The sequence below is a fragment of the Malaya genurostris genome, chromosome 3 (genome assembly GCF_030247185.1).
Source record: "Malaya genurostris strain Urasoe2022 chromosome 3, Malgen_1.1, whole genome shotgun sequence".
Lineage (NCBI taxonomy): Eukaryota > Metazoa > Arthropoda > Insecta > Diptera > Culicidae > Malaya > Malaya genurostris.
Genome location: NC_080572.1, coordinates 274,601,999 through 274,625,078, shown reverse-complemented (window position 1 = coordinate 274,625,078; position 23,080 = coordinate 274,601,999). Strand labels below are relative to the sequence as shown.

Below are 23,080 nucleotides of genomic sequence, written 5' to 3'. Positions count from 1 at the left end.
GATATATAAATCTACTTTGGGACTATTAGGCCCCGGTTTCCGCTTCCGAATGCATCACTTCGATTTCTCAGCAACGGTTAAACCAATATTCACAATTTATGATTTAAATTAAAGCTCTCATTTTCTTTAACGATACAGTTCAATTTCATCCAGATCCGACTTCCGATTCCGAAATTATATGGCGATGAGTGTCAAAACTTTCAAACCGTCATACAAAATGACGATGCAAAACCGGTACGTATCGGTATGTGCACAGCGTGCTTTGTTCAAACTCGTGAAGAATGCGGGGTGCCATATTTAAATCTGTAAGTCTGTATCGCGGGATCATAATTCTATATTGAAAATTCGTATATGATGATATAATTAAAATAAAGCGCAACGAAATGAAAAAGTTTATAAATCGAATCTGAAAATAACAGCTACTTTTTTGTTTAGAGGTAGCGTATTATAATGTAATTGGCAATCATTTCTTTTTACCATCTTACATTATGATCATGGCCACCATCTTTCCATCGTATCAGAAGAAATTTCAAAAAACATAAAGAATTACGCTAAAATAAATGCAAGAAAAGTTAATAATTGTCCTATACCAGTCGAAACAGTTCATCGAGCTGAGCGATGTCTGTGTGTGTGTCTGTATGTGTCAAATAATTTAGCTCATTTTTCTCGACGATGGCTTGACCGATTTTCACAAATTTAGGCTCAAATAAAAGGTATCATAGTCCCATAGATTACTATTGAAATTCATCCGGCTCTGAAACTATAAAGTAAGTGTGCTTAAAATTTCAAACTGTCATTTGATGCGACGATGCAAAACAAAAAAAAAATACTTTTTAACCTCACATAACTGTTTACAAATTGAAAAAGTTATATTAGTTGTACAAACAGAAATTTTATAATTTTATTCAATTTAAAAAAAAAATTTTGACTGTTTCTTCAAGTGGTTTTTTTTTTAAATATAAGTAATATGAGAAAGGCATCATTACACCACTAGGTAGATTAAAAAAGGGGTTTTCTGTTACCGTCAATAAAGCTCAAGGGAAATTGTGAGGATCTTGTGGCTTGAGTTTTTTTTCACATGGACATTTGTATGCAAGGATGGCTTTTATCGTATCAAAGAACGCTCACTAGCAACTCTTCACACGATTCAATCAGTGCCATCAAAGAGAGACGGATATCATCGCAGCAACAAAAAACCGGCATGGTTCATTTAACATAGAATGGACACAATTGCGAATTTCTCTCGATGACCTGTTTGAGCATAACGAGTTAGCACGCTGCTCTGGGGATTCTCTCTGAAGCAACAAACGGTCGCTTATTCTTGTTTTGCGATTGAATCATTTTACTATTGCCGCTTATTCTAACTATGTGCATATAACCTTTGTATAAGTTGTGTCTATGAAAATGTCTGTGAATACTCCACACAAGGGTTTCGAAATATTGCAACCTAGTATGGGAATCATCAAGTTGAATCATCGATTCGATTTTCTGCGATAATTGTCAACTTGCGATTCTCTCTTGGGAAATTCCACACAGCAACGATCATTATCAGACTGTAATTTTTTTAAGGGCCGTGAAATACTCAGAGTATGAAGTGGAGCAAAGAAATGTGGAAAAATTCTCTCGAGTTCTTGTAGCATCTTCTACCGGATTGAAAATGTTGTATACAATATAGATAAATATCGAGCAGCTTCTGTCAAATTTTCGGCAATCACCAATATTGATTGTATGTTGCCTGTTCGCGTGTCGGTAAGCCATGGGTTGTGTATGATCAATTTTTTTTTGTCCAGTACTAAAACTTTTTTGCTAATATTTGGACACTACTAGCTATGAAGTATAAAGTTTGGCCCTCTTTAAAAGATAATCTAGATCAGTTTGGTAAAACAAAGTATGCGAAGTGGCTTTTTTGTGGTCAAGTCTACATGTCCAGAAAGTTTCAAAGTGAGAGGTTGCAGTCAACATTCGTTTGAGTTGGTACGAAATTCGTCATTTCTAAAGGGTGATTTTTAAGTATAAGATTTGATTAAAAAAAAACAACAAAATGAGAAAATTGATAAAATCTTTATTGGAATCGATAGAACGATCAATATAATTTTATGTTTGAAGATGATTTCATGAAAATGTTGGCCGCGACTTCGCTTTAGATGACCCATGTGCATAGGCCAATGCTTCATTATTGGCTTCCGGTGCGTCAATCGTTGCTGGTTTATCCTTGTAAACATGATATTGGGATCAAGTAAAAAACCAAAGGCGGGTAAATCACACGATCTAGGCGGGCCCAAAACGTGAGTAACTGTTCACCGAAGGCGGCTCTCAATTGGGTAATTGTTTCGCGTGCTGTGTGGCATGTGGTACCGTCTTATTTAAACCATATGTCAGGCATGTCTAATTCTTTCATTTAGTTCCGCCCATTGTCGCCTTTGAAGAAGTGCGGCCCGATGATTATTCTAGGGATGCATTGGTAGCAATGTTTCTGGCTAGTCTAGGCTCCAAATACGGTAATTTTGCTTGTTGACGATTCCATTCAACCGGAAGCTTCGTCGCTTATTTTATCGAAAAATTGTGTATCTTTGTTAGATGTTGTAGTCGATTCATGATTAAATTATAGACCAAACTGAACAAGTTTGACAATGACACAAGACACGATTCACGCGTGATCTGTCAAAAAACAGTGTTGCCAAAAAGATATTAGCAAAAAAAAACACCCTTTACTAATGTCACCCGAAAATCGAAGAAACAACTTATTGAGCATGGTCACCCTGTTGCTTTACACAGAGGATCTACGAATTTCACCTTCGAGTACAGTACAATGGCTTAGAGAGCACACTTTGCTTCAATCCGTTTGACATTTAAATTGATATGGGATGAGTGACGTGTAGAGACGACATTATTCGGTTAGTAGTTCCAACGATGGATTTCCGACCTCTTAAACATTCATCCCGCAGCCGTGGAACGGGAAAAATTAGTTCCGATTATGGGTTTACCATAGCGAAACAAGAAAGTGAATGATGGAAGTAATCTCAAGCCTCACTAGCCGACGACGAAAGGCCGGAGAAATTGTGATTCGCTACGACGAGTTTGTATACAAACCCCCGAGTCCCTGAGTACGGGTTCGGTTCTGACAGGAGGTCATGCGTGGATGAATGAAAAACAAAGGCTAACCTCTTCGTATCTCACACGTTCCACGGAATCCCGGAAACCCGGGGGTATGTTCTGTCGTCGAGCAGTATAGCTGTTTTGTGCTACTTCATGGGTTGTGTTGTCAATTGGGGAAGACCAGTCAAGTGGTTTGTGTTATCGAATATAATCAATATCAACGGACGGACGGACGAACGGAAGGAAGCGAAATTCATTAATTGGGTTTGTAAACACAGCCAATGGACGATAATTGACGGATCGATTGCAATTTGCGAATGTGAATCTGCAGTCAGTGGATCGTTGTTGGGATAGTCAATTAGACTGTGTCACTTTAGATACTGCAATCGAAGTGGTATTCGATTGAATATAAGCTGAATACATGTCTGTTACTGCTGATGGAAATTTTCAACTTGATCAAGTATTACGAAATCCCTTTCATCAGTTGATAAAATGTTCTAATTTTCATCACTCCAGAAGATATCCTTTTTGCTACATAGTTCCTCTCCCGCCACCAGCCGCCTCCGATTAACCGAATCAGTGCGACAAGGATTTTCATCCTCCCAGCTGATTCCACCCACCCCCGTAGGTTTAATGGATGAGTCAAAACACCGAGTTGTTTTCCGCTTGTTTTCCCTTTAAAGCACTTCCCTCATGCGTGAATCCCCCTTGGTAAAGTCCTCCCCCCCTTCCTCCACCGCTTCCATTCCGTCACACCATTTGCTTCCACTCGTTCCGGCCCCATTAGTGTCATTTCCCGAACAACAGTAAAAGGTAAATTGAGACGAGAGATGTCAATTTCCTACTTTCCCTGCTGCCTGCTGCGTACCTTCGCCACTTCTCTTTCCCTCGCCATTCCATCCATTTCCCATGTGGTTGGTTTCGCAATAGGAAGCTCGGTTCTTGGTTCTCGGTCGTCCACGCAGCTCCTGCTATCACCATCATCATCCACATATTCCGGTCGATCCCAGAGTGTCACATTTATCGACCAACTGAGAGATGTAAAATTTACCACCACCACATGTGACAAATTATTAAAACATATGTTGAAGCACAAATCATCTACCATTGTAGGATATCGAGTACGGCAGGATTTCGAGTTTAAAGGACAAAAAGAAAGCTAAACCAGACGTTGGATTGAAACAGGCAATTCTCTCACTCTCTCTTTCTCACTGTCTCTTCGTCGTCCGGCTCGGCTGTTCGTGTTGATACTGTTGTGTCCGTGCGCCGTTTGTGGCTTTGACGAGTGTGGTGACATTCCAAGAGCGATGGCAAAACCGAAGATGAATGATAGAGTGAGAGAGTGAGAGCGAGAGAGCACATAGTGACAAAAAAATACCTATACCTACACAGTTGCTAGGGCCCATTTGCCGTTGTGCTCTATGTACTTGATGGCATGTGGTGTTGCCGTTGTTGTTGTTGCTATTGGTGATTTTAAGGATGGCGAAGATGATGCTGATGATGATGACGGTGACGGTGACGGTGATGGTGATCGTGGTACGTCGGTGTATCCTCGGTCGGTCATAGACGGCGGTACACATGTTGCTGCGATTCGGCGAAGGCATTTCGTGAAGTGTTACGAGGTAAGGCGAACACTCGGTTTCGATGTGGGCTGAACAATTCAAACTAAATGAGTAATCCGATCAGGGATCTCATTCATCGAAAAGAAAATGTTTCTATTTTCTGGTTCTGTGGGTGTGCCCACTGGGAATCAAGCTCAGGTTGTGGGTTCAGTGAAAGTTGATCGTTTTATCTACCCCCAGAAGAAGATGTAGGATTGTCCCAAACTCTGTAAGTCTTAAAACCTCAACTCGAATGATTTTTTATCATTTTAGTTACTTGATAAACTTGTCCTACCCGTTCTCAAAAAATTAAATTATTTTCTAGCACTTTTCATCTTATTTTAAACTCTGCAAAATATTATTTCGAAAAAAAATTTTTGGATGCCCTGAAAAGGACCGTTCATTTAGTCTGGTCAGTTTGATTGATGATTAGAAGAGCTGATTACGTTCAACCAGCACTTCATGATTCGAGGTTATTCTGCTTTTTTTTTTCTAATGTGAAAAAAAATAACAGAAAAATCCGATGAAAAGCTCTCTCATGCGAGGCGATCGGCGCACAAAACCAATCCACAAATGGTCCACTTGCTGATGTGCACAGCAAACCTATCTACGGCATTAAGGGCTGAGGACAGTACCGTAAAGTGATAGGTTTTTTGCTATTTTCCCGTTTCAAATTAAATTTTCTTGGAAACGGTGCAGAATATAGAAAAACCCACCTGACAATGTCTTCGAAATTTAGTTGAGAATATTCTGTGAAATTTTCAGAATGATTCATTGAGTTTAGCGGTCGTGTTGTATTTTTTTCTGGCTGAAGAACTGCTGAAAATTGGAACGCTCGGAAATGCATACTTCTACTTGTTCATCGAATATCTCGGCTTTGAAGGCTTGTATCATAAATCTACCGTGACAAAGTCTAGATAACAGTTCGGCTGGCAAGTTCGTATCGTTTAATAGAAACACACATTTTGTTGCCAAAATTCGTTTTTATTATTCAACATAATTGCGATCAGAGGCGATACAGCGATTATAGCGATCTTTCAACTTTTCGATACCATTTTTGTAGTAGGATTTGTCCTTTGCCTCAAAATAGGCCTCAGTTTCAGCGATTACCTCTTTATTGCTTCTCAATTTTTTACCAGCGAGCATTCTCTTGAGGTCTGAGAACAGGAAAAAGTCACTGGGGGCCAAATCTGGAGAATACGGTGGATGAGGGAGCAATTCAACAGCTCCAAACACTGTTCAGAATCATCAATTCGTTGTTGTTTTTGATCGATTGTGAGCTCACGCGGCACCCATTTTGCACAAAGCTTTCTCATATTCAAATATTCGTGAATAATATGTTCAACACGTTCCTTTGATATCTTTAGGGTGTCAGCTATCTCTATAAACTTCACTTTACGGTAATTGAAAATCATTTTGTGGATATTTTTCACGTTTTCATCGGTAACAGCCTCTTTTGGACGTCCACTGCGTTCATCGTCTTCGGTGCTCATATGACCAGTACGAAATTTTGCAAACCACTTACGAATTGTTGCTTCGCCCGGTGCAGAGTCTGGATAACACTCATCAAGCCATTTTTTGGTATCGGCGGCACTTTTTTCATCAAAAAGTAGTGTTTCATCAACACACGAAATTCCTTTTTTTCCATTTTTTTCACAATAACAAAAGTAGCTTAACTCAAAATGCAATATCTCACAAACTAATAATCAGACAGCTGTCAAATTTATACACGTATCTTTTGAAGGTTGGTACTAACTGAAAATGGTATGGATTTAATTCTAGTGGCGCCCTCTCATAGAAACGATACGAACTTTTCAGCCGATCTGTTATAAGTGTGCATTATAGGAGCGATTATAAATCGATTTTTCGAGACAATGTACAGATACACAAGAGCATAATGTGAGCTTCATTTTGGAGTTCTGATCGCTACTGCAAATCGTCCTATTCATCTCTAAAAAAATTATTTGGGGTCCATTTTGGAGTTTTTGACCGCTACTAAGGAGATTTTTCTGTTGTTGAATCGTCACTCCAAATGACGAATTTAAATTTTTCTACTGTCCAGACCAGAGATGCAAAGTAAAATTTTTAAACATATTCTCTGATACAGGTACGAAAGTTGACTCGATGAAATTCAATAGGATCATATGGGATTATAAGTAACTTCATTTGAATATAAATTCACTAAAATCGGCTCTTGAAATTAAAGGTTTTAATACTCATCACTCAGTTTTTCCGGCCAGAAAGTCAGCCAGAAGGCGAACCCGAACTATGGGACTATATGACAAAATAAAAGTAAAAAATTTATCCCTTCCCTTTGACACATAGAACTTCTTGCTTCAATCCCTCATTGTCCAATCCAAAATATGTGAGTACATATTTACTTAAATTGATAATTGCTAACTAAAGACACAAGAATCATCAGTTATATGAGTTATTTCTTATTGTGGGCCCCTCCCGAAACGAAATCCTGGGTACGGGCCTGAACACCACGTTACACATAATGTATCTGTGTTTTCATTTAAGGGTCACATACAACTTCTTTTGTGATCTTCAATTATAAAATCATTTATTACCAGGACGCTGATTTTTCTTGGTACCAAGTTAAAACAACTTCTACAATTATAATTCAAAATATTGAATACAATCTAAATTTTTTGATAGATAGCAATTGTTCAAGTGCACGAGTTTTGGAATGCGAACAACTAAATAAACCTTGCCTAAAATTATATTACATTATTGAATAAAAAAAACATAATAAACCTGTTTTAATCCACCTAGCGGTGTAATGATGGAATTAATTTTGGAAATAAAACAAAAAAAAAGTTTGTTGGTGCATCAACTAGTATAATCTACTAAATGGAACAGTTCTCAGATTGGTTAACCCATCTATGAGAGAACGAATCTTAGAACTTCAGGTACCTCCGGAACCGGAATCCGAGAACTGGTACAATCGAGGTCGGTTTGAATGTTCATGAACTAAGATGACATACAAATTAGTTTTTTGTGAGATTTAGTAGCTTTTTTTACGGTTTTCGAACGAAAGTTAGAAATTTTAATACAATGGTATGGTGGTATCGTGTAATCCTGGAACCGGATTATTTTATTTATTTGGAGCAGGGAATAGCCCACTGGAGTTGATAATTATTAAGAATCTCTCTCCAGTAGGCATAAAACCTCCTCATCTTTTGTACCAACAGATAATCACATCCAAATGATACATTTCCGTAGTTATTACCTAATTAGGATCTAAGTTTGTGAAAATCGCTTGAGCCGTATCTGAAATATCGTAGTGAATTCCATATTGGCGGATTTTACCACCATTTCCGGTTCTTTTGGAAGCGGAATCCGGGGACCGGTATAGTCGAAGTCGGTTCGATTGGTGGTCAACTTGCATAGCTCACAAATTGGACTAGTTTTGAGCCCAATTTAGATTCGATTATAACGTTTCTCGCGTCGTCGTTCTAAACAAGGGTTCAAAATGTTGAGTACTTATCAATCTGTAATCTAGCATCCGGAAGTCGGATCCGTATATTATTCAGCAGATTTATATAGCACCATTAGACACCATAAGTTTGTAAAAATATGTTCAGCCATCTCTGAGAAAAGTGTGTGAGTTCCATTTTGGAGTATGTGCTCACTACTTCCGGTACTTTCGGAACCAGAATCTAGGAACCGGTATAAGCAAAACGAGTTCTAATGGTTAGCAACTAACATGATTCATAATTTGAATTAGTTTTAACGCAATTTAGCAAATTGAGTCCGTTTTTTGCATCGTCGCTCTGAACAACGGATGGAAAGTTTGAGCACTCATATAAATCCGGAACCGGAAGTACTACCTTGATAAAAGTTGGGATATGTTCATAGTATTGTGAGACCTTTTATTTGAATCTAAATTTGTGGAAATCGGCCTTCTCAAAAAACCGAAGTGTGTTCCATTTGAGTATATTTTTTTTAATTTCCGTGACCGAAAACTGAGAAATGGTAGGGTAACGACTCCACTAGTCATCACAGCTTCAGTAGTCATGTCATATACGTAAACCGTTAGATAAATTGAGATCTGCTGTCTCCGTTCGATAGATTGTTTTTAAGGTTAAGATGAAAATAGGTGCATTCGCTTCGGGCCTTAGCGCGGTTATAATAGCAGAATTGAACAATTTTCGAACTATTTTTCTGCGACATTGCAATCATGAATTTTTTTCTAATTTAGATTCAGAACAGCATCCTGGATTTAGGTTCTGAGGGTACCGGAAATTATAGTCATTAGTTTTTTTTAAGTTGTATTAGTTATTAACTGAAAAATGAAACAATCTATGTTTTCTCAGCGTAGGCTGAATCGATTCTCACAAACTTCAGATCATCCATAGCCAAGGAAATGGTCTTATGGTGATATAAGTTCCAGTTAGATTTTAGTCGGAGTCGTCATTTGGAGCGACGTTGCAACGGAAAGGAATTTGTAGTTTATTTTAGTTGTGTATGTGACAAATAAAGTCACTCGATTTTCTCAAAGATAGGTGAACCGATTTTCACAAATTCAAATGAAAGGTACTATGATCCCATAGCTTGATATTGAATTTTATGTATATCCGACTTTCGGTTCCGGAATTAGAAGGTAATATGTGCAAATCTATGAGAAAATGCGCACTCTATTTTCTCGGAAATTTGTCAACCGCTTGTCACAAACTAAGACGCAAATAAAAAGTCTTGAAATTCTTTTTAAAGTCCCCGAAAAGTTGATCCAGATCCGACTTCCGGTTCCGATATTACCGCGCAATAAGTGAAAAATTTGCATTTTCATGAGTATTTTTCCACAATTTATGGCGAAACGAGCTGCAAATTTTTATAAAACTTACTGGTAAAATCATCTAGTTGGTAAACCTTGTTAGTTGGTGGCTATATAAATCAACTTTGGGACTACTAGTCCACGGTTTCAGCTTCCTAAAGCTCCAAAAACTCCCTTCGATTTTTCAGCAACGGTTACACCGATTTTCACAAATCATAATTAAAATTACAGCTCTCATTGTCTTAAAAGATACTGTACAATTTTATCCAGATCCGACTTCCGGTTCCGAAATTATAGGATGATGAGTGTCAAAACTTTCAAACCGTCATACAAAATGATGCAAAACCAGTACGCATCGGTACGTGCTGGTACGGAGGAAAGAAACACCACCGCCTAGCGCACAGCGTGCCTTTTTCAATTATGTATAGAGTGCTGAGTTGCCACATTTAAATCTATATCATTTTGACATAACTGATTATAAATTGGAAAAATTATGGTAGTTTACACCCAAAGGAAATTTTTTTATTTTATTCAAGTTTGGAAAAAATTGGCAGATTCTTCTAGTGATGTTTTTGGAAAATATGAGTAATATGAGAAAGGCATCATCACACCACTAGGTGGATTAAAAAAGGTTTTTCTCAAATTTTCAAATAAAATATTTTGGAAGAATCCTCTAGTGATATTTATTTAAGTATGAGTAATATGAAAAAGGCATCATTACGCAACTAGGTTTTTTTACTTCGTTTTACCCTTGTGATCAAAAAATTTTCTTCTAACCCTAAGGTTAGCTCGCTAGCTTGGAAATCGAATCTGGATAGGTCGTTTAACTCATCACGCTATAGGTACCTGTTCCCCCATTCGAAAGTGAACAAATTTCTTGGTGTGGAATTTGGTCATTCAGTTTAAACAGACTTCTCTGTCAAGTTTTTGCGTACAGAATTATTCCATTGAACTTGCCCTATTGGAAACTTTTTAAATAATTCATACAATCAATTATAAATAAAATTTGGTTTTGTGACTACAAGTTGTGCAAAATTTCACGAAACGCTCGAACTACTAGACAATTGAAGACGTTTTGCGTGGCATTATATATCGAATAAAATGAAATCGTAAAAATCACCGGCAGAAGACGAGCGACATTTTTCGCACCAACAACGGTATTTGTTTTGCAAAGGCATTTCACAGTCTTCTTGTTCCATCAATTTGACCTACCACCGTCAAAGTTGTTGAAAAACATGTCTGTTTTCGTTCAATGCCGTTCAAAAAAATTCATCCCGTCTTACCCCAGTCTCCCAGCGTGCGTGCGTGCGTTTCAACACTCCTTGTAGATGACGGCAACACTGCGCTCAACAGTTTCCAGCTCTCCCGCTGTGACTTCTTTTCCGTACTCTCGGAATATCTTGTCGCCGCAAGACAGCCGCCATATGCCATGCTGACGTACGATCCTCGTTCTCAAATCCTCACCTCCCCACCCCAGCCGACGTCGACGACGGTCTTCTTGGGTGGAAAATGTCAGCACATTTTCTTCGTTCCGTTTCTATTACTCTTCTTCTACCTACTACTACTACTACTACTACTTTCCGCTCATTTCCCTGGTTCTACCTTACCACTTGTATGCTAGCTTGTATGTGTGAGTGTCATGGCCAGGGGGGTAGAAACCCGCCGGAAAATGCTTCGGTTTTTCCTCTCCTGTTTTGAAACCGCGCGCTCCGTTTTTGGTATAAGTGTCTATCTGATTGCACGCGCTCCGGACTATGTCTGTGTCTGTGTGTGTGTAAGTGCACGATTCGAGAGCAACCATTACAGTTTCGGGTGCCTTTTTCCGCTGCTCGGTGGCCCCGTCAATTCGTCGTTCTTCGGCACCCGATAGTGTAAGGTCAGAGTCAGCCGCCGTTCGTCAGTCGAGAACGAACGGGGATATCGACATCACATCGCACTGACACTCAGCAAACGGGGCACTACTCTCAGCCGTGGACGACCGTTCGAGATCCCATCAGCAAGCGAGCGCAGACAAGCAGAGGACTCCGGCAGTGGCGGACTGCTTTTTTTGCCTATTATAATTCAATGGTTTTATTTTTATGTTCGGATATTCCAATAATATCGCGACGCGTGGAGAATAAATAGCGGGCAACTTTAAAAATAAAGTGGAAGTACGGTAATAACAACAAACAAGCGGTGTGATATTAATAGTGCGAATGTTTTGAAACATAAGAAGGTGGATTTATTTGGGCGAAAAGGAGGTGTGTTCTCTGGGCCATATTTTTAACAACGGCAACCGGCGATTGATTTATTCGGTGCATCGGTGGTTTTTTTTGCATTTTGAATCGCAGTGGAAATTTAAGTGAGAGGAAGACAGTTTTTTTCCTTGGTGTATTCAAAAGGATACTAATTAACGAATGAATAAACGATCGAACGGACGAGAAGCAAAGTTCAAAGTCGAAACCAAAGAAAGTGAGAGCCTTTGCGTGTTGGAACCAGAACCGGAACCGAGGAAAGGAAGATTCGTGAAAAAAAAAGTTGCTGAGTGTAGATGGAAATTTTGATTCCCAGTAATCGAATACAAAACAACGGGAAAAGTGAGTCCTATTGAAATTCGATTTCCATATAAAAGTGAAGAGTGCTCAGCAGAAAAAAAACGTGGAAATATTGAATTATCCTTTAACCTTCCTGCCAGGAATGTTATGTACTCGATAGAGGTGCCCTCCATTTCCCCATTCACAACGTCGTCATCATCATCATCATCATCATCGTCGTCATCATCGCCACCGTCGTCGTCGTCGTCGTCGTCGTCGTCGATGTCGTCAGTGTCGTTGTTATTGTTAGTGTGCCCAATTTGAGTGGGTGGTGGAAAATACCCACGCTTTTCACCTTGACTTGTCGGTGCGGTGCCGACGGCACTTGTGTTGCTGTAGCTGTGTCTGTGTGTGTGTTTCCTTTTACTTGAGTTCGCAACTAGAGATTCCAGGAGCTCTCCTCCACGAAGCCTGTTTCTACGGTGGCGAAAAGATTTATCCCCACTGATGATACCGATCGTGGACATGGTGACACCGAGATTTGAAGGTCCTTTCCCATAATCTGTGCATAGGCTGACGATTTTATCCGGTGCGGAACAGGGGGATTAGGATTCAGGATAGTTGCATAACACCGAACAGCGCGCCGGACGGAGGCCTGCTGGCCGTCGGAATATCGGAAGGAAAACAAGGTAAAAAAAAATCGTTATTTTTCCGTTCGAAATTTACGGTTGTACATAATCTGCTGCTGTTGTGACCTTCGGGTTTCAGTGGGGGTGAGGTGAGAGACAAGTGGAACTTGAAAACGGACTCGACACGTTTTGCGTTTCTCAAACTCAACCTCGGCCGCCTGGTTCGGCCTGGTCTGGTCGTTCGTTAGCTGTTCGGAGCTGAAGCTTTTTTGGAACCGAGTGACCGTTTGTCCGTTGGTGCCATCGAATAGTTCGATTGCCGATGGGAAACGCCGATTCGCGCTGTTGTTTATTGACCCAATTTATTTCAATTCAGGGATGTAGTTATGACATGGTTGGTGCTAGTGCAATAGTGCATTTCTCGACAGAAATGAATTTGATTCAATGAACGGAACAATTGGAAATTCCATGTGCGTACTTTGAGCGGAAGCTGTCGTCACATGTTTTACAATCAGTTTCAGTTCATTTATACAACTTATCGAAACCGTTTTCATAGGTGAACCGGTTGAGGGTCGATTTGTTTACAGTTCACATCTTTGTCCATGTCTTCGATGCTGTTGTGTTGTTGCATGTGGAATCGAAATCATGTCGATTTCTCGAAGAATTTTTTTTTACAGTTTTGTGAAAGGTACACAGTTCAAATTGTGCATAGTTACGAGAGAAGGATTATCGATGGTGTATAATTTTTGATGAGAGTTGAATACAAGAAATGGTCAGCGGCAACTGGTCTTGCTGGCGGAAGTTCTGAAAACCGCATTTCTAACGGAAATCGAGATTTTTTCATATTATTTTTATTTTACTCAAAGTATTCTTTATGATCAAAAAAGGATAATTTTCCTCATTAGTTTCATATTTTGATTCATGCGTTACTTTTGAAAAGGGCCTAAGCAAAAATTCTTTGAATATTTTCGAAAAGGTTTATGAGTTTTGTTAGATTGATTTGGTGTTGTTCGCAATGTTTTGTGTGTTTTTATTTTGTTATGAGAACAAAACTTTAAAATCAATTTTCTCGAAAAATAAAATAAAAGTGTAGTTTCAATTTTTTCTATTTTTTTCATTAAAAAAAAAAAAGATTTCACTCGAGTCGATAATTTTTTACTTCTAAGCTTGAAGTTATTCTGCATTATAGTAATTTTAAGGATTTTGTAGATATTAGGTTGTATAAATTAATATACATTTACGGAGATCCCTTCGATAGTAAAATTACGAAATCGCAGTTTTTAATTTTTGCGATAGTTGATTCAATTAATATTTTTTTATTCAACCAATATGATTTTTGATTTGATTATATTCAGTAAGTTGAAAAATGTGTTATTTTGAGTGCTGTCAAATACCGGAGACTTCACTGTCCTGCAGTGGAATTGTCGAAGCATCATGCCAAAACTTGATTCATTTAAAGTTTTGTTGCATAGTCAAAAATGTGATGTATTTGCTTTGTGCGAAACATGGCTTACATCAAACATAGCCTTAAATTTTAATGACTTTAACATTATACGTCTCGATAGAGATTCTCCGTATGGTGGAGTGCTTTTAGGAATTAAGAAATGTTATTCCTTTTATAGATTAAACATTCCTTCGACTTCTAGTATAGAAGTTGTTGCTTGTCAAATAAACATTAAAGGAAAGGACATTTGCATTGCTTCGGTATATATTCCTCCAAGAGCTCAAGTTGGACAACGACAGCTTAATGAAATTGTCGAAGCCCTTCCTGCTCCACGTTTGATTTTAGGAGATTTCAATTCGCACGGAATGATGTGGGGTTCCGTTTACAATGATAGCAGATCATGACGGTACTAAATATGGGTAGCATGACACGGATCCCAAGACCTCCTGCACGTCCAAGTGCATTAGATTTATCTCTTTGTTCGACTTCAATTCGACTAGATTGCACCTGGAAAGTATTTCCTGATTTACATGGTAGCGATCATTTACCAATCATCATCTCAATTAGCAGTAACAAAGGCATTGCTAATTCAGTTAATATTCCATATGATTTGACAAAAAATATTGACTGGATTAAATACCAAAGTAATATTTCAAGTGTCTTAACTTCAATGGAAGAGCTTCCCCCACTTGAAGAATATGACTTCCTCGTTTGTTCGATTCTGGAGGCCGCAGAACAAGCCCAAACCAAACGATTTCTTGGTCCATCGTCTAACAGAAGACCTCCAAATCCTTGGTGGGACAAAGAGTGCTCAGATGCTAAACACGCGAAACAAAATGCTTTCAAGACGTTTTTAAAACGAGGAGGAGGAACTCCTCAGAATTTTGAAAAATTCTTGGTTTTAGAAACCAAGTACAAGAACATACTTCGGGTTAAGAAATGCAGCTATTGGAGACATTTTGTGGAAGGTTTGTCAAGAGAAACCTCAATGAGCACTCTTTGGAATACGGCCAGACGAATGAGGAATCGTAACGTAGGAAATGAGAGTGAGGAGTACTCGAATCGATGGATATTTGATTTTGCGAGGAAAGTTTGTCCAGATTCCGTTCCTACGCATAGCATTGTTAGGGAGTCTTCTTCAAATGATGATTCCATTGATAGCCCCTTTTCAATGATGGAATTTTCCATAGCACTCATGTCTTGTAACAATAACGCTCCTGGATTGGACAGAATTAAATTCAACTTGGTGAAGAATCTGCCCGACCTCGCAAAAAGACGTTTGTTGGAATTGTTCAACAAGTTTCTTGAGCAAAATATTGTTCCACCTGACTGGAGACAAGTGAAAGTTATCGCCATTCAAAAGCCGGGGAAACCAGCTTCCAATCACAACTCATATAGACCCATTGCGATGTTGTCCTGCATCAGAAAATTGTTCGAAAAAATTATTCTACGACGTCTCGACACTTGGGTCGAGACGAACGGTTTGTTGTCAGATACTCAGTTTGGCTTCCGTAGAAATAAAGGGACGAATGATTGCCTTGCATTACTTTCGTCTGACATCCAAATTGCCTTCGCTCAAAAGCAACAAATGGCATCTGTATTTTTAGACATTAAAGGAGCATTTGATTCAGTTTCCATTGATGTTCTTTCAGACAAGCTCCACCAACATGGACTCCCAGCGGTTATAAATAATTATTTGCACAACCTTTTGTCAGAGAAACGCATGCATTTTTCACATGGCGATTTGGCAACAATCAGAATTAGCTACATGGGTCTCCCGCAAGGCTCATGCCTCAGTCCGCTCCTCTATAATTTTTACGTGAATGACATTGACAGCTGTCTAGTAACCCCATGTACACTAAGACAATTGGCAGATGATGGCGTGGTTTCAGTTACTGGATCCAAAGCTATTGATCTGCAAAAACCATTGCAAGATACCTTAGATAAATTGTCCGTTTGGGCTGTTCATCTTGGTATCGAATTCTCTGCGGAGAAAACAGAGCTGGTCGTCTTTTCAAAAAAGCATGATCCCGCGCAACTTCAGCTTCATATGATGGGAAGAATAATCGAACAGGTTTTGACTTTCAAATACCTCGGGGTGTGGTTTGATTCCAAATGCACGTGGGGAGGACACATTAGGTATCTGATAACGAAATGCCAACAAAGAGTAAATTTTCTTCGAACAATAACAGGGTCTTGGTGGGGTGCTCATCCGCAAGATCTAATAAAATTGTATCAGACAACGATACTTTCAGTGATGGAATATGGATGCGTTTGTTTTCGTTCCGCTGCAAATTCTCATATTATCAAACTTGAGCGAATTCAGTACCGTTGTTTGCGAATTGCTTTAGGCTGCATGCATTCGACACATACAATGAGTCTTGAAGTTCTGGCGGGAGTTCTTCCATTAAAAGATCGATTTTGGGAGCTTTCATCACGCCTGCTAATAAGATGTGATGTGCTGAATCCCATGGTAATTAATAATTTCGAACGACTAGTCGAGCTTCGATCTCAAACAAAATTCATGACAGTATATTTTAACCATATGTCACAGGAAATCAACCCTTCAAGATATATTCCTATCCGTGTCAGCCTCCTAAATGTACCTGACTCAACTTTATTTTTCGACACATCCATGCAGCGCGAAGTGCGTGGAATCCCGGACCACCTACGCTCTATGGAAATCCCAAAAATATTTTCAAGTAAGTTCAGGCATATTAACTCTGAGAAAATGTTTTACACGGACGGATCGCGAATGGAAGAAGCGACAGGGTTTGGTATGTTCAACAATAATGTTTCGGCCTCATTCAAGCTTCAAGAACCTGCATCTGTTTATATAGCAGAGTTAGCAGCAGTTCATTATAGCTTGAATGTAATCGTCACATTATCTCCAAACCATTATTTCCTCTTCACAGATAGTCTGAGTGCAATTGAAGCCATTCGCTCAAACGCTGCTGGCAAAAATGAACCGTTTTTCTTGGGTAAAATAAAACAGTGTCTGAACGACATATTGAATAATAATTATCTAATCACAATAGTTTGGGTTCCGGCTCATTGCTCCATTCCAGGCAATGAAAGAGCCGATATTTTAGCCAAACGTGGTGCTATTGAGGGTGAAATTTATGAGAGACCGATTGCTTTCAACGAATTCTATAGCGCGTCTCGCCAAAGAACACTTGCCAGCTGGCAAGCTTCTTGGGATAAAGATGATCTGGGTCGGTGGATGCACTCAATTATTCCTAAAATATCGACAAAGGCATGGTTCAGGGGACTGGATGTGAGTAGAGATTTCATTCGTGTGATGTCCAGACTCATGTCCAATCACTACACGTTAGATGCACATCTCCTTCGAATTGGACTTTCCGAGACTAATCATTGTGCTTGCGGCGAAGGTTACCGCGATATTGACCATGTTGTTTGGACATGCGTGGAGTTTCGTGATGTCAGATCTCAACTAATAAATTCCTTGCGTACCCAAGGTAGACTATCCAATGTCCCAGTTCGCGACATTCTTGCTTGTCGTGACCTTCCATACATGAAACTTCTTTATCATTTCATTAAATCCATTGGAGTTCCAATTTAAATTTTATTTTATGTTAAACTGTTTTCTCTTCCATGAGTTCAACCAATAGCCAACTATAGGATATTGAATATAAGTGGTGAACTGATACAAACAATCCTGAAATAGTTATAAGATCATGTACAAAATAAATGTATTTTATTTAATGTAATTTAAAATAGCAACTCGCTTGATAAAAACAGTGTTTAGATTAACTAATGAGTACCAACATACTAATATGATATTCGAAATGTATTAGGTTTAAACTACTATGTATTGTGGATGCCACGGCGAAGAAAAACTTATGTATATTGCCTATGAAATAAACGTATTTATGAAAAAAAAAAAAATACCGGAGACTACCAGAAGCAAAACAAAAACAATTGCCAATATCAATTGTGGTGAAATTAATGATTCCTTAACAAGTGATGCATTTAACCCTGCTTATGTTGAAAAAAAAAAAATTGATAATAAATTGGGAAATAATAGTGGAATTAAAAGGAATATATTTTCTTTGAAAGCGATTTAGCTCATTCCACTGACCGCTCTCGAAAAGTAGTCTTGGTTTGATATTTATTTTATATATCTCATTCATACATTTTATATATCTCATACATTTTATACATACCAATATTTTATTGGACATCCTCGCAAATCAATATCATTGCTTGAGTAGACTCAACTAATCGCAATATCTAAAATCTTTACCCTATATCTGAAATATTTGTTGATATTAAAATGTATGCATTCTGATTAACTAACAGCATTTTTTTCAACTAAAAAATTTAGTTGCTTCAACCGCCGTTTTCGCGAATTGAAAAACAAAAATGACAGTTTATAAAAATTAACAATCGATTAGCTGTACCAAACTTAAACCAATCAAATTAAAAAAACCCTTCTTAATCCACCTAGTGGTGTGATAATGCCTTTCTCTTCTTTCATAACAGTCTCATAAAAATGTATTTCATAATTTTGTTAAATAATTTCGGATACTAATTTCGAAACTAATTGATTCAGATTGATTCGAGTATTTCACAAAAGCATGCTTCAGTGTTTATGTCACACAGTCAGCATCATTTTTCCAAATTAGTGCTTGACATTTGCGTTGCCTATTTGTAATCAGTGATGCTAATCTAAAAAAAGCCTTCTTAGTCCACTTAGTGGAATTTTCATATATCTTGAAAAATCACCATAGGGGGAGTACATGAAATTTTCGAAATCGAAAATAAATTGTTGATGCCAAAAGGCTTAGAATTGCATGAAACATCGAGATTTAGTGTCATCTCGAATAAATTTTTTTTTGAAAAAGTCGACTTTTTGGGACTTAGAAAAAATATGAAAATCCCAGTCCCAGAAAGTTGATTTTTTCAAAAAAATTTTTTGAAGATTTTTTGGTATCGTGATCTTCTATGACGGTTTGAATTTTAAAAACTCATCACCGTACAACTTCGAAATTGGAAGTCGTAATCGGATACAATTCATCAGTTTTGTATGGGACAATAAGTTTAATTTAATTTGAATTTTTGTTTATTAAATTTCGTTTTGGCCTTCTTTTAGCATCTCTTGATACTTTCGTAAACGGAATTCGTAAATCGGTGTAACCGAAGTCAGTAAAATTTGCCTAATGGATTGTTTACTATTTCATTAGATTCGAATTTTGTGAAAATCAGTGCAGCCATTTTGGAGAAATCGTAGTGAGTTCCACAGAAAATTTTTTGGTACCTTCCGGAATCGAAAACCGAATACCGATAAAACTAAGAAAAGTTTATTTGGTCATCGACTCTCGAAATCTGTGAACCCGATAAACCCGATAAATTTATGTGAAATTTTTACACTAATCACCCTGTATCTCCTGAACCGGAAGTCGGATCTGCTTAGAAAACAAGCAGTTTTAATGGGACCTTTTATTTGAATGTTAGATCGGTTCAGCCATCTACGAGAAAAATGAATGATATTGTTTTGATTTCGTTACATATGTCATCCTGTATTTCCGGAACCAAAAGTCGGATCCAGATGAAATTCAGAAACCTTATATGGGAGCATATGACTGTTCATATGAGTCAAAGTTTGTAGGAATCAGTTAAGCCATCTCCGAGAAAAATTATTAAAAATGAAATGAATGCTTACGATATTTTATCTATTCTGAATGCTAGAATATCAAATAACTGAAAAATTCATCTTCTTTGATATTACAATGACAGAATTTGATATTTTGTTAATATTTTCTTATGAAGACTTTGTTATGATTTTAAGTCTTATTTTAATCTGAATAATGTTAATTTCTACCATTGAGATGTTTGATTTTAATAATAAAGTTTGTTATTGGTTTGTAAATCACTTCTACCCGGGATACCATTCGAATCTGTTCGTCTACTTCAGTAAAAGTATGTGTGTTTGATAAATATTATAACTCCATTTTCACTTTTTCCTAAACCGATTTTCACAAACTTAGATTCAAATGAAAGATCTTATGGTTCCATTCAAAGCTCCTGATAATCATTTAGATCCGAGTTCCGGTTCCGGAATTACAGGGTGTACATCCATTCCAATACAGCGTAGTAATTAAATTGAGGATCTCTTAAAAGGAAGTCTTTTCAACTGGAACGTTATGTTAATTTTGTAATTTTGTATTTCTATCAGGTGTACAACTTTGCTTCCGCCGTTTTTTCCAAAGTTAAAAGCTTCATTGCGAAAAAGTGCTTACAGATGTATTATTCAAAGTATTGTCCGTCGACAACTTTCTCCCATCTTTCCGGCAATTATCGGATCCCGACTAGAAAAAAGGAGTCCTCTTTTGACGCTATCCATGAAGCAATCCATTTTTCCAACTCTTCGAAGGATTGAAAATGTTGATCTGCCAGGTCGTGTGCCATCGAACGGAATAGGTGGAAGTCAGAAAAGGGCGACATCTGGAGATTACGGCGGGTGGGGCAAGACTTCCCATTTCAGCGTTTCCAGGTACTTTTTGACCACTTTTGCGACGTGAGGCCGAGCATTGTCGTGTTGAAGGATGACTTTGTCATGTCGCTCTTGATATTGTGGCCGCTTTTCTTTCAGCGTGCGACTAAGGGGCATCAGTTGTGTTCGGTTGCGATCTCCTGTGACGGTTTCACCCGGTTTTAAGAGCTCGTAGTAAATTGTTATTCATCTTTGGAGGTTTTTTCTCGTCCACCATCATGTTTGTCTTCGACATCGAAATCACCATTTTTAAAACGTTGAAACCACTCCCGACACGTTCTTTTACTCAGAGCAGCATCACCGAAAGTTTCTGAAAGCATTCGATGCGCTTCAGTTGCATTTTTTTCGAATTATAACAGAAAAGTAAAACTTCCCGCAAATGGCGAGAATTGGGCACATAAACAGACATTTTCGAGCGTGAATAATACGAAAACAAGAACAACTGTCACTGAATCGGTGATGACAATTCGTTAGGCACTGTACACACTCACTTTAAAGGCATTATCATCTATGTATTTTGACCAGCCTCAGCCGGTACAGCCACCTATCGGAAAACGGCGGAAGCAAAGTTGTACATCTGATAGTATTATAATTGCCAGTGTATATTTGTTTCTTGTTTTCCGCTGAGACTAGTTGCGTCCACTTCCAGAGGGCTCCGAATCGAAGCTTTTTGGTGTGGTGGGCAAAACAAAAATAGAAGAATATCCCAATTTTCATTAGGATCAAATCCCTAGCTCCGTAGGTAGGGTAAAAGCAAAGTCTTGGTATTACATCCCTTTTTTGGAATTTGGCCTTTCTGTTTCAACAGACTTCGCAGCCGATTCTTTGCGTACAGAATCATTGTATGGCTAGTACTACGATTCTAGTGATACTAGGAACATACAACAACTGGCTTGTAAAACCAGCGCCCTATGCATTGAACCGCCAACCCGGGCTAAACGCATCTACGCCTATCTCAAAAAAATATTCAAGATATTTTGGATTTAAAGACAGGAAAATGAAATTCATTTTTCATTCAAATATGTTAGTATTTTTTCAAGGAACCTGCACTTAAAATCATAAAATTCAGAAATAGAAGGGTCGTATGTACCAAATTACGTTCATATAATATAGCCTAAGGTTGATGTCAGAGGGAACGCGTAACGCGGAGCGACACGGGCAAACAAAGATCAAAATAATAACAAATTTTACCATCATATCTTGTCTTGACGTTTCTGTGCTATCATAGCGATGTTTGATATTTTCTTGGTATTTCATCTAGAGAATCAAGAAATTGTACAATATCTGTTTAGCATCTAAATTAGTTATTATATCATATTTCGTTATTGATGAGTTATTCCAATTTTATTTAGTACAATTGATCCAGTAGTTCTATCTTCAAATAAAGTACAATTGAATAAACTGCATCAAAATCAGATAAGAGAAATTCTTATTTTATTATTTAATTCTGAATGCTAGAATATAAAATAAAAGTTCTTCTCTGAATATTTTGTTTTTGGTTTGATATTACAATGACAAAATTTTATATTTTATTGACATTTTCTCATGAAGACTTTGTTATGAATTTTGATATTTTAACAGTTATATGAAACAAAACAATGTTAGTTTCTACCATTGAGATGTTCGGTTTTAATAATAAAATTTGTTATTTGTTAGCAAATAACTTGTACCCGGGGAAGCGATACGATTCAATGCGATGTACTGTTTTCGCATCGCATTCACTCTGACAGGTTTGTTTTGATCGCACCTCGACGCTTCGCGTGACGCTTTCACTCTGACTCTAACCTAAGGTTGCTGTCAGAGTGAAAGCGTAACGCGAAGCGTCTAGGTACGCGTGCGAGCTAGTGACATTTGATCAAAGCAAACCTGTCACAGTGAACGCGATGCGATAACAGTACATTGCATTGAACCGCTTCGCTTCGCATCGCGTTCCGCGCTCACTTTGACATCAACCTAAGGGTGAAGCCAGAGTGGCAGTGACAAGTGACGCGATGCGAATATTGAAGGATCGCACGGCGAAGCACGATCGAATTTCGTCCACTAAAAAAAATTAAACATGAATGCTACTGTAAACACGATGCGTTGCGTAGCGACGAGCGCTTTTCAGCGCGACAAGCGACCAAGCACCACGTGCGCAGTTTTTCACGCGATTTACGAGTGAACAGAGGTCGAATTGATTTTTGTCATGACGGAACAAGATAATTCGATTGATGTTGAAGCGCTAATCGGTGCTATTTTTAAACGAAATGCGCTCTGGGATCAACAATTTCGTAATTACCGGAATCGGGTTCTCGTGAACAAGTGCTGGAGAGAAGTTTCGGAAATATTAGGAACTACTGATTAGTACAGTCAATGAAATTGCTTAAATTTTTTCCGGATACCTTGAGTTATATTGATGGAAAAAGTCGAAACAAAAATGTTCAGCATACATTTTTTTCCAATTTTCACGAAAATGTGAAGAGAAAAAGGAAAAATCTTCGTGATACTTTTGGTCGAGAGC

The 23,080-nt window shown here is 38.2% G+C and overlaps 1 protein-coding gene across 12 annotated transcripts in view; it reads left to right on the top strand.

Moving 5' to 3' along the window:
• The window catches only part of LOC131436757 (myocyte-specific enhancer factor 2), a 186,775-nt gene that overhangs the window by 117,485 nt on the left and 46,210 nt on the right, over positions 1 to 23,080 (top strand). For 2 of the 12 annotated variants that reach the window (XM_058605660.1, XM_058605648.1), the window contains exon 1: positions 11,334 to 12,679. The exons of 9 other annotated variants lie outside the window; for them this stretch is intronic. The gene's annotated coding sequence lies outside the window, so the exon portion shown is untranslated. Of the gene's footprint in view, positions 1 to 11,331; positions 12,680 to 23,080 lie in introns of those variants that run through there. One more of the 12 variants, XM_058605659.1, reaches the window with a different exon arrangement.